This window comes from Choloepus didactylus, chromosome X (genome assembly GCF_015220235.1).
Source record: "Choloepus didactylus isolate mChoDid1 chromosome X, mChoDid1.pri, whole genome shotgun sequence".
NCBI lineage: Eukaryota > Metazoa > Chordata > Mammalia > Pilosa > Megalonychidae > Choloepus > Choloepus didactylus.
The window spans coordinates 153,896,194-153,910,331 of NC_051334.1; the positions used below are offsets into that span (position 1 = coordinate 153,896,194).

Here is a 14,138-nt window from a genome sequence, read left to right on the forward strand (position 1 = left end):
TGTATGCCAAGCCAAATTTTCTGCTAGATCTGTATAGATGGAACCACTGCCAGTGTGGACTGGAGGGGATGGAGAAGGAACTAATTGAAGGAAAAATTTCTTCAAAGACAGAACCATGGAATTTGAGGTCTGGAGTCATGAAATCTTGGGCAAGGAGAGCAGAGAAACACATGTATGTGGAAACGGTGAGTTTGCCCCAGAGGCAGAAAGCAGGCCTTCCTCATACATATTCAGGAAGAGTGCTGCCACCCCAGGCCTCAGAGAAAGTGAAGTATGTTCCCTGTGAATTGGGGCAAGCCTGCCCACACCCCTCTTTAGATATGGGAGAGCCTTTGCCCTGGACATGAAGAGTCTGGATGTCAACCCAATGCTTGAGGCTGATGGAGCCAAGAAGAAGGTGGTCTCCCCAATGTGTGGATATGTTTAAGCACTCACCCCAGCATTTGGAGAAGAAAAGGCCTCTGTGTAAGCCTTTGGAAAGTGTGAGACTGCTTCTTTCTCAAGCCCTGAGGATAAAATTCCTTTCTATAAATGACTCTCAGGCTTTGAAATCTAATGAAGTTTGCCCTGTGGGTTTTAGGAACTGTTTTGGTCCTGTGTCCCCTGTTTTCCTTTCAAATTCTCCCTATAGTGATGGGAATGTTTATCCTATGACAGTGCCTCCTTTTTATATTGGCAGCAAATAACTTGTTCTGAGTTTCACAGGCCCACAGCCACAGAAGAATGTTATGACTTTGTACTTATCTACATTTTGATGGAATTAATATACTTTTGAATTTGGAAAGAGCATATCTTTTTGGGGTCCATGGAGTGGAATGTGCTGGTTTGGATATATTATGTCCCCCAAAAGCCATGTTCTTTAATGCAATCTTCTGAGGGCAGATATTAATATTTGATTAGGTTGTTTCCATGGAGATACGACTCACACAACTGTAGATATTTCCATGAAGGTGTGAACCCTGCCCATTCAGGGTGGGTCTTAATTAAATCCCTGGCATCCTGTAAGAGAGCTCACAGACAGAAGGAGATCAGAGCAGCTGAGAGGGACATTTTGGAGAGAAGCTAAGAGCTGACACTGATGCTCTCACTTGGAGATGCTTAGAAACATCTGTAGATGCTAGCCCAGAGTTTGCTCTGGAGAAGCTAAGAGAGAGGCCCAGAGACATTTTGGAGAATGACATTTTGAAATGCAACCTGGGAGCAAAAGAACAGCAAATGCCAGCCACATTCTTTCCCAGCTGACAGAGGTGTTCTGGATGCCACAAACCTTTCTTTAGTGAAGATACCCTGTTGTTGATGCTTTAGTCTAGACACTTTTATAGCCTTAGAACTGTAAATTTCTAACCAAATAAACCCACTTTATAAAAGCCAACTCATTTCTGGTATTATGCAAAATGTTAGCAAACCAGAACACAAGTCAAATAAGAACAAATTAGGTTTTTTAAATAAACTGCAACAGAAAATTTAAAATTTGGAAGCTTTAGAACAAAGTAGTATAACTGACAAGTAAATATTTCCCTGGGATGCCTTCATCCCATGTAGAAGGGTTCATTTGCTCAAGGATTTCCTTTGGGATGCTGAGAGGCCTCAATCTAGTAGGTGCCATGGGGCAGACAAGAGGGTAAACACTAGTGAGTTTACTAGTCTTAAGGTGGCCCCCATTGTGTGAAGAAGATCCCTCTCTAGAAAAGAGGTGGGAAATTCAGGGACAATGTGAAATTGATGGGACACTGAAATGTCTCTAAATTTACAAAAGAGAGGGGTAGCAAAGGTTTTAATTTTGGCTTTACCATTAACTCTTATGACTAGTCAAGCCCAAGTGGAGGTAGGTTGAGAGTAGTGATTCAGGACAGAGTAAGTGGCTCAAGAAATTAATATTCTTACCTGCCGCTTTGAGTGTTTCCCAAAGCTCCTCTAGGTTGATAGTCAGATGTGAAGTCAGCAGAGCCATGTGCAGCATTGGGCACCCTCTTTATTGCTGCAAGCAGGGCTCTAGGGTCTGTCTCATACCACCCTCTTTGGGAGATGATACAATCCTTGGCCAAGTGCCCAGGCTAGTGGCACTTGAGGCAAGACCCTGATAGGTCACAGGGGACAGAGAGGTGTTTTGAGGTTTCTGGCATTCTTTCTGCCAGTGGCCCTCTGACCCACAGTTGCCTTGAGGCTTGGAGCCATGATTCAGGTGACCTCAAGGAGACAGGGTGCTTTTAACACCAACTGCAATAAGCTGAGCCTGTTCTCTGGTTTTCTGCTTAGCTCTCACTGCCTTCTCTTCCTCAGTCTTTTCCCAATGTCAGGGGCAGACTAGCTGACCAAATAGGTGCCCAGACAAATCTGACCTTCCTGGGAATCTAGGCTTACATTATAAACTTCCACTAACTTCTCCTGGCTTAGGGCTGGGTTTTCTTCTTTCTTCTGAGTGATCTCCCTTAGCTTATAATTAACTGGCTTGGTGGTACATTTTATCATGCTTCCTAGCAAACAAGGGGATCATTAAGAAGATTCTCTCCTCTAATGGAAATTGAGACATGGGCATAAGACAAGTGACAAGTCCCTCTTAGGTCCTTGTCTTGATAAAGAGCTATAAACATCTAAGCATAGGGAATTTCTAACTACTTTCCCTGTCTTTTACAGATTGAAGGATGGTATTGTAATTGAGAGACCCATTGGAGGGCTATGTTTTCCCATTTTTCTAGCTTATATTGACAGTTGGCATTTTCCATTTTCTCTAAAAATCGTAATGGGGGCACTCATTAGCACTAGTGTGACCACCTGGTATCCCAATGTGTGTCAGTACTAGGTGTTTCCCTCTCCACCAGTCCAATCTCTTGGGAACATAGGAAGTAAAGACACTGGGTTTCCCTGCTACACCTTTCCTGGGTCTTGCCTGGAAGAATGCCAGGACAATGCTCATGAGCGGTCAGGGCCTTGAAACCCATACAGCACATTTCCTGAGGGATGTCTGGACTTATGATTCTGTGGGCTTCCCAGGCCTTGCACAGAAGAATTCCAGGGCAATGCTCTTAAATGGTTCTTCCTCTCTACTGGCCCAATGTCTTGAGAATATGGGGAGTAAAGTCACTGGGCATCCCCAGGGCATGGCACTGGGCATCCCTGGGATGTTCCTCCCTGGAAGATGTCTAGATCTACACACCAAAGGTGGTGGCACTCACCCCACCTGAGAGGAAGTCTAGGAAAATGCTCCTGGGGATACCTTTGTCTTCTAAGTTTCCTGTTTCCTGTGGGATAAAAAGCAAACATGCTTTAGAAGAAGGGATGCTTTCTATTTGGTTACAGTGGGTCTCAATAGAGACTAAATTATCAAGGCCTGGAGGGGAGACACTCCCATTGGAAAGAACCAAATTCCCATAGGCATAAACCAGAGGTGACTCCCTAGAATGTCAAAGGCAACACCTTGTTTGGTACAAGAATCCTTAGCACAGAATCCTGTGTTACAAAATATGGAATGCCATAGATGCCATTGAATGCCAGACAGAAGGTTAAGGAGACTCACATAGAGTCAGGGGAGAGGATGCCTGCCAAAGAGGTGAAAAGAGGAACAGATTGATCAGAAGGAAGGCTCTGGGTCCCCAGAAGGAAGGAAAAGAGAGAATGTGGGGAAGTCTCAGAGAACCAGAGAGAGAGGAGAGATGGATGGGGGACTTGATTTGTCTCCCATTGTACTCCTGCATGACATGGGGAGAAGTCTCCTGTCTTGTATAAAAGGCAGTATCACTTGCTGCTCTGAGTCTCCTTGGTTCTGTGTGGCATGGCTACAAGCTCCTGTCACCTCCAAGGGTGAAACCAGAGAAATCAGAGTAGACTGAGATTATTTCTTGGGGGATTCAGATCAGAGTTCCTAGACTCCTAGAGACACAGAAGCCAAGTGAGTGGTGAAGTCTCAGAAAGTAGGGGAGAGAGAGAATAAAAAAATGGGGGACTTGATTTGGCTTCCATTGGACTCCTGCATGATGCAGTGAAAAGTCCCCTGTCAGGTCTCAAGGGCAGCATCACCTGTCACTCTGAGTCTCCTTGCTATCTGTGTGGCATGGAGACAGAGAACTCAGAGAAGACCAAGATTATGTCTTGATGGAGCCATATCAGAGCCCCCAGATTCCTTGAGACACAGAGTGGCATGAGGACATAGGAAAGGGTAACAGTGAACCAAATGAGAAGAAAGAATGAAACACATGGCCAAGTCTCCCAATCAATAGCTAGGACTTACCATTCCAGATGGTTGGAGACGAGAAGAATCTCCTGGCTGGCTTACAAAAATATGTTGCCAGATCCAGGTTTCTAGGTTCTTGGCCATGCCTCAAGAAAGAATTCAGGGGAACAACACACATTGAGGAAACAGGTAGAAAGTTTATTATGAACATATGTGAGGGGAACATGCAGGCACTTTCACAAAGAAGGTGATGAGGGGTGAAAGGCCTCCATGGCATGGCATTTTTAACATCTTAAAGCAAAAGGCAGCCAATATAATCTACTCTTAAATGAATGAAAGGGGTACAACTTTACATTTGGAAACTGTTTGACAGAGAGTACCAGAGATATAATATTTATGGTAGAGGATATTACAAAGTAATACATTAGCAGTCAAAACAACACTTTTTGTAACACACTCTACAGGTTTGAATTATCTGTATGAATGGGAAATATACTTAAGCCACAGTGCCAAGATATGCTATCTCTTTCACCTAAAATGCACATTTCACATTGCCTTAGCAATTTGTAAAAAAGCATTATAAACAGAAAAAAAAATATGTACTTTTCATACCACAGACTACTTAATTCAGGCAGTGAAGCTAATAGCTGACGTTTCTATCTCCTATCTGAGGTTTCTGTTTCTGTTTTCTAATTCAGTTTTATTGAGATACATTCACATGCCATACAATCATACACAGTGTACTTGATTGTTTCTAGCACCAACATATAGATGTGTATTCATAACCATAATACATTTTTGAACCTTTTCATTACTCTAAAAAATAAAAATATAATAAACATACAAGTAAAAAGGAACACCCAAAACATTGCATACCCCTTCTCCCCCATTAGTCATTTACTCTCTGTCCCCATTTTTCTATTCATCTGTCAATACACTGGATAATGGGAGTGTGAGCCATAAGGTTTTCAAAATTTCATGGAAACACTGGGTAAGCTACATAGGTATACAGTCATCTTCAAGAATCAAGGCTACTGGGTTGCAGTTTAACAGTTTAAGGAATTTCCTCCTACTATTCAAAAACACTAAAAACGAAAAAGGTAAATCTATATAACTCATAAGAATAACCTCCAGAATGACCTATCAACTCCATTTGAAATCTCTCAGCCACTGAAACTATTTTGTTTCATTTCTCTTCCCTCTTTTGGTCAAGATTCCTTTCTCAATCCCATGATCCTGGGCCCAGGTTCATCACCAGGGGTCATTCCCACATTGCCAGGGAGATTTACACCCCTGGGAGTCATGTCCCACATACAGGGGAGGACAGTAACTTTACCTGACTAGTTGTCTTAGAGAGAGGCCATATTTGAGCAATAAGAGATGTTCTCTGGGTGACACTTAGGGACAATTATAAGTTAGCTTAGCCTGTCCTTTGCAATAACAAACTTCATAAAGGCAAACACCAAGATTGAGGGCTCAGCCTTCTAAATTGGTAGTTCCCAATGCTTGTGAGACTATCAATAATTCTCTAGGTTAGGAAGTGCCATATTTCCGCATTTTTCCCTAGTCCATCAAGGGGACTTTGCAAATGCATTTTTAGTCTCTGCTCAAATTACTTTGGGGTGTATTTAGGTTTGACACTGATGTGTACAAACTAATAAGATCTCACTTGCTATTCAAAGTTCCATGTAATAATGGTGATTGAATAAACGGACCATACAAGTTAAATTATATAGTGTGCTACAGAAAATATAGTTTGTGCCAAATAAACATCTCTTCCTTTGGTCCCACACAGAATTGAAGTTTTAAAACACTTCAAATACCATCCTTTACCCCTTAGTCTGATTTGCCTTAGTCCTAACCAGATCCACTTCATTTTTATCTCTAATTGAAGCCTAAACTCTTTTTCAGTTTTTTAAACAGTTGCTGTAAGGGGTAATGCTGACATTCATAGCTGCTGAACTCCAGCTCTGGGTCTCAGGTGTCACACAGATATCTGAAGTTCCAGGGACCAACCAGTTGTAAAACATGAGCTCAGCATATCAGAATTTAGAGATAACCATTACAACTCAATAATAGATGTGACTTCTGAAAGAACTTACAATCTAGGGACACTTACAACAAGCCTTCCCCTAATAAGCTATGCTCTCAGATTCAATTCTCAGAGTTTTCATATTAGTGAGGCATTATAATATTTGTCTTTCATTTCTGGCTTATTTCACTGAAAATGCTGTCCTCAATGTCCATTCACTTAGTTGCATGCCTCACAACTTCATTCCTTCTTGCAGCCACTCAATATTATATTAAATGCATACACCACAGTTCACCATTCTGTTCATCAGTTGATATACCCTTAGGCCACCTCCATCCACTGCAAATTGTGAATACTGCTGCCATAAACATCACTGTGCAAATGTCCATTCATACCCCTGATCTCAGTTCATCCAATTATATACCCAATAATGGGGTTGTAGGACCTTATGGCAAACTTATTCTTACTTTCTTATGGAACCACCACACTGCCCTCCAGTTGGGCTGAACCATTCTGCTTCCCCAACAGTGAATAGGTACATCCCACTCTCCACACTTTCTCTGGTACATGTATCCCTCTGTTTATTTTTCCCTGCAACTTTGAGAGATATATTCGCATACTGTACAATATCCACATTGTACAATTGCTCACAGCATCATCATATAGTTGTTTATTCACCACCACAATCAGCCCTTGAACAATTCATTACTTGAAAAAATAAGAATCATTAAAAAGAAAATATAAAATAAAATTAAAAAGATAAGAGAACACCACCACCACCAAGAATCCCATACTGCTTTCTTATATCTCCCTCTTATAGACATTTAGTTTAGTGTATTGCCTTTCTAACAATTAATGGAAGCATATTAAAATGTTATTCTTAACTATGGACTTTGGTTTCATTGATTATATTTTTCCCCAGTACCATCCCATTTTCATCGCCTTGCAAAGGTGGCATTTATTCGTTCTCCCTCATGTACAAACATTTTTTATTTGTACATTTAATCACCATCATTAACCACTATAAGTTTCACTAAGTTATACAGTCCCATTCTTTATCTTCTAACTTTTCTTCTTGTGTCATACAGTTGCTAGCCTTCCCCTTACAACTGTAGTCACAATCATCTTTGTTCAATGTACTTACAATATTGTGCTACCATCACACAGTATTGTGCTATCCATTTCTGGCTCTATACAATAAATCCTGTTGAACATTCCATACTCCTTCAGCATCAAATGACTGATCTCTACTCTCTTTATATCTCTTGATAATCTGTGTTCTCAGTTTTAACTTTCAAAGTTTGTGCATTCACATTAGTTCATATTAGTGAGAACATACAGTATTTGTCCTTTTGTTTATGGTCCTCTCTCTCTCCCTTAAAAGTCTTCAAATGATTGGATTACATCTAGATGATTGAATTCTCTCAACATGAAAGACACACCCTTTTTTGATGTAATCAGTCACAGTTGCAGTCAATTGATGATTAATAAACCAGCCATCTCATTTATTGCCCAGCCACAAATGTCCTTTCAGTAACAGTTGCTTGACCATACACCTGCACCCCATCACCTGGCCAAGTTGACACATGAACATAACCATCACAATATATGAAACAAAAATTTATCAAATTGAAGAGATAAATAAAGAGTTCTACAACAAGAGTTGGGGATTTTAGTACCTTACTTCAATCATGGTTAGAGTAACCAGACAGAAGATCAATTAGGAATTAGAGGACTTGAAAAACACTATAAACCAATTAAAGTTAAGTGACATATATAGAACATTGTAACCAAAAACAATAAAAGTGCATATGGGACTCTTCCAAGATACTGAAAATGTTAGGCCACAAAAAAGTCTATAAATTTCAAAATATAAAGGAGATTTCCAAGAAAATGGAAGAGTAGGAAGCAGAGGGCTCATCCCCTTTCCAAAAACAACAAGTGGTCAAGCAGATACTGTCTGAAACTACTGTCCTAGTGTTCCATGACTACTATGCAGCATCAGGAAAAAGTAGATGGGAAGACAGAGAAACTGCAGCAAAAGCAGTGAGTGAATCATTCTTGAGTAGGAACTGGCACTCATCCCTCACCCTTGAGGCAAGCAGCTTTGGGTAAATTCCATGACTGGCTGCCATGGATGGAGAGGGGGAGTGAGGGTCTTCCTCCCCATAAAAAGGGGGGCTCAGTCAAGGAATGACCATGGCTTCTGGGTGAAATTGTTCTACCAGACCTGGCTCTGAATTGTGGTTCTAACATGCCTGGAAAATGTATCCTTGCAGCCATGGTTTCAACACTGCCTGGTACAGATTGAAAAAAAGAATTCCCTCCTCAGGTTGCAGGGAAAGGTTTGCCAAAGAGGAACATCTGCTGAGCAAGGTAGGAAAGTGCACTTTCAGGGAGATGAAAGGGGGGTTGCTTTTTGGCGTCTTTCCTGTCCTCTCTCCAGGTACCTTTAAGAATTGGTCTGTGCCCCTTTCATGGGTTCCTGGCTCTATTTTGATCAGTTAAAGAAGAGCAGTTTAATGGCCTAGAATAATTTGAAACACTAGTCAAAGTAGACCCTTAATATAAAGCCAATCAACAGTGAAACCCTAGGCAAGAGAGAGAAACTGATCATCAGAATAAACTCATCAGTATACTCAGAAACCCAGACATCAGCAAAATAATATGGCTCAGTGAAGGGAATATATTAGAATTACAGAAAAGACACAGAATTTGGAACAACTAATCAATGCATTTCAGACAAATCTTCTAAATCAATTGAAGGAGATGAATGAAAACCTGGTTAAAGAACTAAAGGATATTAAGAACACAATGTGTAAGCATAAATGATTTGAAAGTGTAAAAACAAATATAACAAAAATTATGGGGAATGAAAGCACAATTTTAGAAATTAAAAAGACTAGAGACCCACAAAAGCAGATTAGAACAGACAGAAGAGAGAATCAGTGAACTAGGAGAAAAGACAACCAAAATCATACAGGCAGAAGAATGGATAGAGAAAAGTATAGATAAAATTGAGGAATTTGAGAGACAGACAGCATGAAGTACACAAATATACATGTCACAGGTTTCCCAAAAGGAAAATAGAAGAGAAAAGGGGTGGAAAGAATATTTGAGGAAATAATGTCAAAAATTTCCCAATTCTTATGGAACTGAAGTGCAACATACTCCAAATAGAATAAATCCAAATAGACCTACTCTGAGACACATACTGATCAGAATATCAAATGCCAAATATGAAGAAAGAATTCTGAAAGCATCAAGAGAAAAGCAATTCATCACAAAAAAAGGGATCCCCAATAAGACCATGTACTTAATTCTCATCAGAAACCATGGATGTGAGAAGGAATTTGGATGATATATTTAAGACTCTGAAATAGAAAAAATGCCAGTCAATAATTTTTAGCCTGAAAACATGTCCTTTAAAATTGAGGGAGAGAGAATCTGCCTTCATACTGTGAAGTGGGGCCTGCGCAGCCGAGATCATGGTCTGGGAACTAGTGAAGAATTGAGAAGATGTGGTCATCCTCTGAACCCACCCGCTTTACCATTGATTTTGTGGATTTAAGGACTGGAAGTGTAGTGAAGGCTCTAGGGGGTTAGAGAGAGAAGGAGCCGTGAGATTTGCTATACCTCTTGCTTCATTACTGAGGGTACCCTTCTATGGGAGGGCTTTCTCAGCATCTGGAGGTGCCTGTCCAAATGATTGATAAGTTCAAAGATTAGAAAAAAAAAAAAGAATAGTAAACATCTTGCAATGCCATCCACTCAGTGAAGTTTGGCACCTTATTGACAAACTCATGAGATGCTTCTTAAACTCCTCACCTGTACAGAGTTTATAAAGGACCAAGGTAAACGAATTTTTGAATTTTCCAAAAGCCACCTGTGAAAGCAGAGGTTGGAAACTGGAATTGACAAACAGACATCCTCAAAGACAACTGGAGATATCATCACTTTCCAAGGAAGGAGTAAGGACCTAATGAAGGAAGATGAAATAGAGATAAAGGAAATTTCAGGTGACATTCCCCAATGATTGCAGGTTTTATTCCCGAAGATCCTGCAAACACCCATGAGAGTCTCAGCTTTGAATATAACAGTCAATTTTGTCAATGAGTACTTGTGGAGAAAATGGCTGATATTAGCATCAAAGAAGTAACCTTAATAGTAGTTGTGACTGCCTGCTACTGGAACAGCCTCTTTTGTGGTTTTGTTTTTGATGATGTTTCAGCAATACTGGATAATAAAGACTTACATCCATCTACACCTTTAAAAACTTTATTTCAGAATGACTTCTGGGGAACTCCTATGTCTCAGGAGAGAAGCCACAAGTTTTACTGTCCCTTAACAGTATTGACATTTCATTTAAATTATTTATTTAGTGAACTGAAACCAATGTCATATCATCTCCTCAATCTAATTTTTCATGCTGTGGTTAGTGTGTTATTTCTTAAAGTCTGCAGACTTTTTCTGGATGACAGGCTTAGTATGATTGCTTCCTTACTTTTTGCAGTGCACCCAATACACGCAGAAGCAGTAACAGGCATTAGAGGAAGAGCAGAACTTTTGTCATCTATCTTTTTTCTAGCTGCATTTTTGTCATATACCAAATCAAAAGGACCAGGCAATTCCATAGTGTGGACTCCAATTGCATTGACAGTGTTTTTAGTGGCTGTTGCAACATTGTGTAAAGAATAAGGAATAACAGTTGTGGGAATTTGCTGTGTGTATGAAGTGTTTATTGCCCAAGGGTATACTCTGCCATTATTATGTACTACTGCTGGACACTTTCTCCATGGAAAGTGTAGTATTCCATTTTCTTTGCTACGGATGCTAATAAAACTTATTGTCTGAAGTACACTATTACTTGTTGTGATTAGTGTCCAAGTAATTTAGTCCCAGCTTCCAGTATTCACCAGGTTTGATAACCCAGCTGCAGTAAGCCCAACTCCTACAAGGCAGCTAATTTTTAACTACCTCCTTCCTGTGAATGCTTGGCTTTTACTAAATCCTTCAGAACTCCACTGTGATTGGATCATGGGAACAATACCTCTTATAGAGTCATTTCTAGATATTCAAAATCTTGCCACATTTACTTTCTTTTGTTTTTTTGGTGGCTTTGGGAATATTCAGTCTCTAATACCCTAGTGAGTCTTCCAAGACTGTTTTAATGGCACTTTGTTTACTGGCATTACTATTTATTCCTGCATCAAACCTTTTTTTTTCCAGTTGGATTTGTTGTTGCTGAGCAATGTTCCTAGCATGGGGTTCTGTATTTTGGTAGCCCACGGATGGCAGAAAATATCAAATAAAAGTGTATTTAAAAAGCTATCCTGGATTTGTCTATCTATGGTGATATTCACTCATGCCTTAAAAACACTCCACAGAAATTGGGATTGGGAATCCAAATATACATTGTTTATGTCAGCTTTGAAGGTAAATAAAAATAATGCCAAATTATGGAATAATGTGGGTCATGCCTTGGAAAATGAAAAGAACTTTGAGAGAGCTTTGAAATACTTCTTACAAGCAACACATGTTCAGCCAGATGATATTGGTGCCCATATGAATGTAGGAAGAACTTATAAAAATTTAAATAGAACCAAAGAAGCTGAAGAATCTTACATGATGGCTAAATCACTGATGCCTCAGATTATTCCTGGTAAAAAATATGCAGCCAGAATTGCTCCTAACCACTTAAATGTTTATATCAATCTGGCCAACCTGATCCAAGCAAATGAGTCCTGACTAGAAGAAGCAGATCAACTTTACCAACAAGCAATAAGCATGAGGCCTGACTTCAAACAGGCTTACATTAGCAGAGGAGAATTGCTTTTAAAAATGAATAAACCTCTCAAAGCAAAGGAAGCATATCTTAAAGCACTAGAGCTGGACAGAAATAATGCAGATCTTTGGTACAATTTGGCTATTGTTCACATTGAACTTAAAGAACCAAATGAAGCCCTAAATAACTTTAATCATGCTTTAGAACTAAATTCAAAGCATAAGCTAGCACTCTTCAATTCTGCTATATTAATGCAAGAATCAGGTGAGGTGAAACTCTGACCTGAAGCTAGAAAATGACTTCTAAGCTATATAACTGAAGAGCCACAAGATGCTAATGGTTATTTCAATTTGGGAATGCTTGCTATGGATGACGAAAAGAATAATGAAGCAGAGATTTGGATGAAGAAAGCCATAAAATTACAAGCAGACTTCAGAAGTGCTTTGTTTAATCTGGCACTCTTATATTCTCAGACTGCAAAGGAATTAAAGGCATTGCCAATTTTGGAAGAATTACTGAGATATTTCCCTGATCATATCAAGTGTCTCATTTTAAAGGGAGATATTTTGATGAACCAAAAGAAAGATATTCTTGGAGCAAAAAAATATTTTGAAAAGATATTGGAGATGGATCCAAGCAATGTGCAAGGAAAACACAATCTTTGTGCTGTTCATTTTGAAGAGAAAGACTTATTAAAAGCTGAAAGATGCTTGGTTGAAACATTGGCATTAGCACCACATGAAGAATATATTCAATGCCATTTGAATATAGTCAGGGATAAAATTTCCTCATCTAGTTTTGTATAACAGCCAATAATCCCAGCTGGTGATACTTCAGATGTAAAAGAAAACAAAATTCCAACTGAAAATGTAAAAGAAATCAGAAGTGAACCCAACAAATCTACACAAACAGTAAAAACAAGCAATAATAAAAGTCAATCTAAATCCAACAGACAATTAGGAAAAAATACAGATCAGGAGATCCCCCGCAAAACAACAAAAGAAATTAAAGACATTGAGAAGAAAAGAGTTGCTGCTTTAAAAAGACTAGAAGAGATTGAACGTATTTTAAATGGTGAATAGTGGTGCTCTTTATCATGTTGCAATGATATCAGAAAACTTGATATTATATGATTGTACTGTGAGCTCTGAAAATTAGCAAGAATACATAATAGTCTATCATGAGTTTCCTCTATGTAGGATCAAAATGAGATTTTCATTAAAAGCATCTTAACAGGATACAAGGCATGTATCATATAAGATATGGCAGAAATTTTATGATTTTTGGTGAATACAGCAGAAATAAATTATACGTAAGAAATTTTCATCCTATATTATAGAAGAAAGGTTCTTCTGGAAAAATAACATTTAGTACTTCCAAAAATAATTTGAGACCTGATAACCCTTGGGGGCATATCCAACATATGCTGATTTATTCTGTGTAATTCCCATTCATTATCCTATTTCATTTTTCCTTCATTTTTTGAAATCTGGCCATGGATTAAAAATACTTATTGAATACAAAAAGAAAAAATTGAGGGAGAGCTTAAGGTAATTTACACATAGACAGAAACTGAGAGAGTTCCTTTACAAAAGACCTGCCTAACAAGAAATATTAAAAGAAATTCTGCAGGCTGAAAGGGAAAGACAGTATAGAGAGGCTTGGAGGAGAGTGTAGAAGTGAATAATACCAGTAATGGTAACCAAAAGTGTAAAAAGAGACAAAATTAAGTATGACATATGAAAGCTAAAAGATAAAATGATTGAAGTGAGTATTGCTTTTCAATAATAACATTGTATGTTAATGGTTTAAACTTTCCAATCAAAAGACACAGATTGTATGAATGGATAAAAAAAAATGAGCCATCTATAAGCTGTCTACAAGAGACTCACCTTAGATCCAAGGATACAAATGGAATAAAAGTGAAAGGATGGAAAAGACACTTCATGGAAGAAGTAACCACAGAAAAACTCAGGTAGCTATATGAATATCAGAAAAAAAATAGACTTTAAATGCACAAATGATTTGAGGCAAAGGACACTGTATATCTATAAAAAGGGCAATTCTCAAAGAAGAAATAACCACCATAAATATTCATGATCCTAATCAAGGTGCCCCAATGTACATGATGAAAACACCAGTGATACTGAAGG

General features: G+C 38.9%; 1 pseudogene; it reads left to right on the forward strand.

Moving 5' to 3' along the window:
- Positions 1–10,331: 10,331 nt before the first annotated feature.
- LOC119523682 lies at positions 10,332–13,067 on the forward strand (annotated as a pseudogene).
- The last annotated feature ends 1,071 nt before the right edge of the window (positions 13,068–14,138 follow it).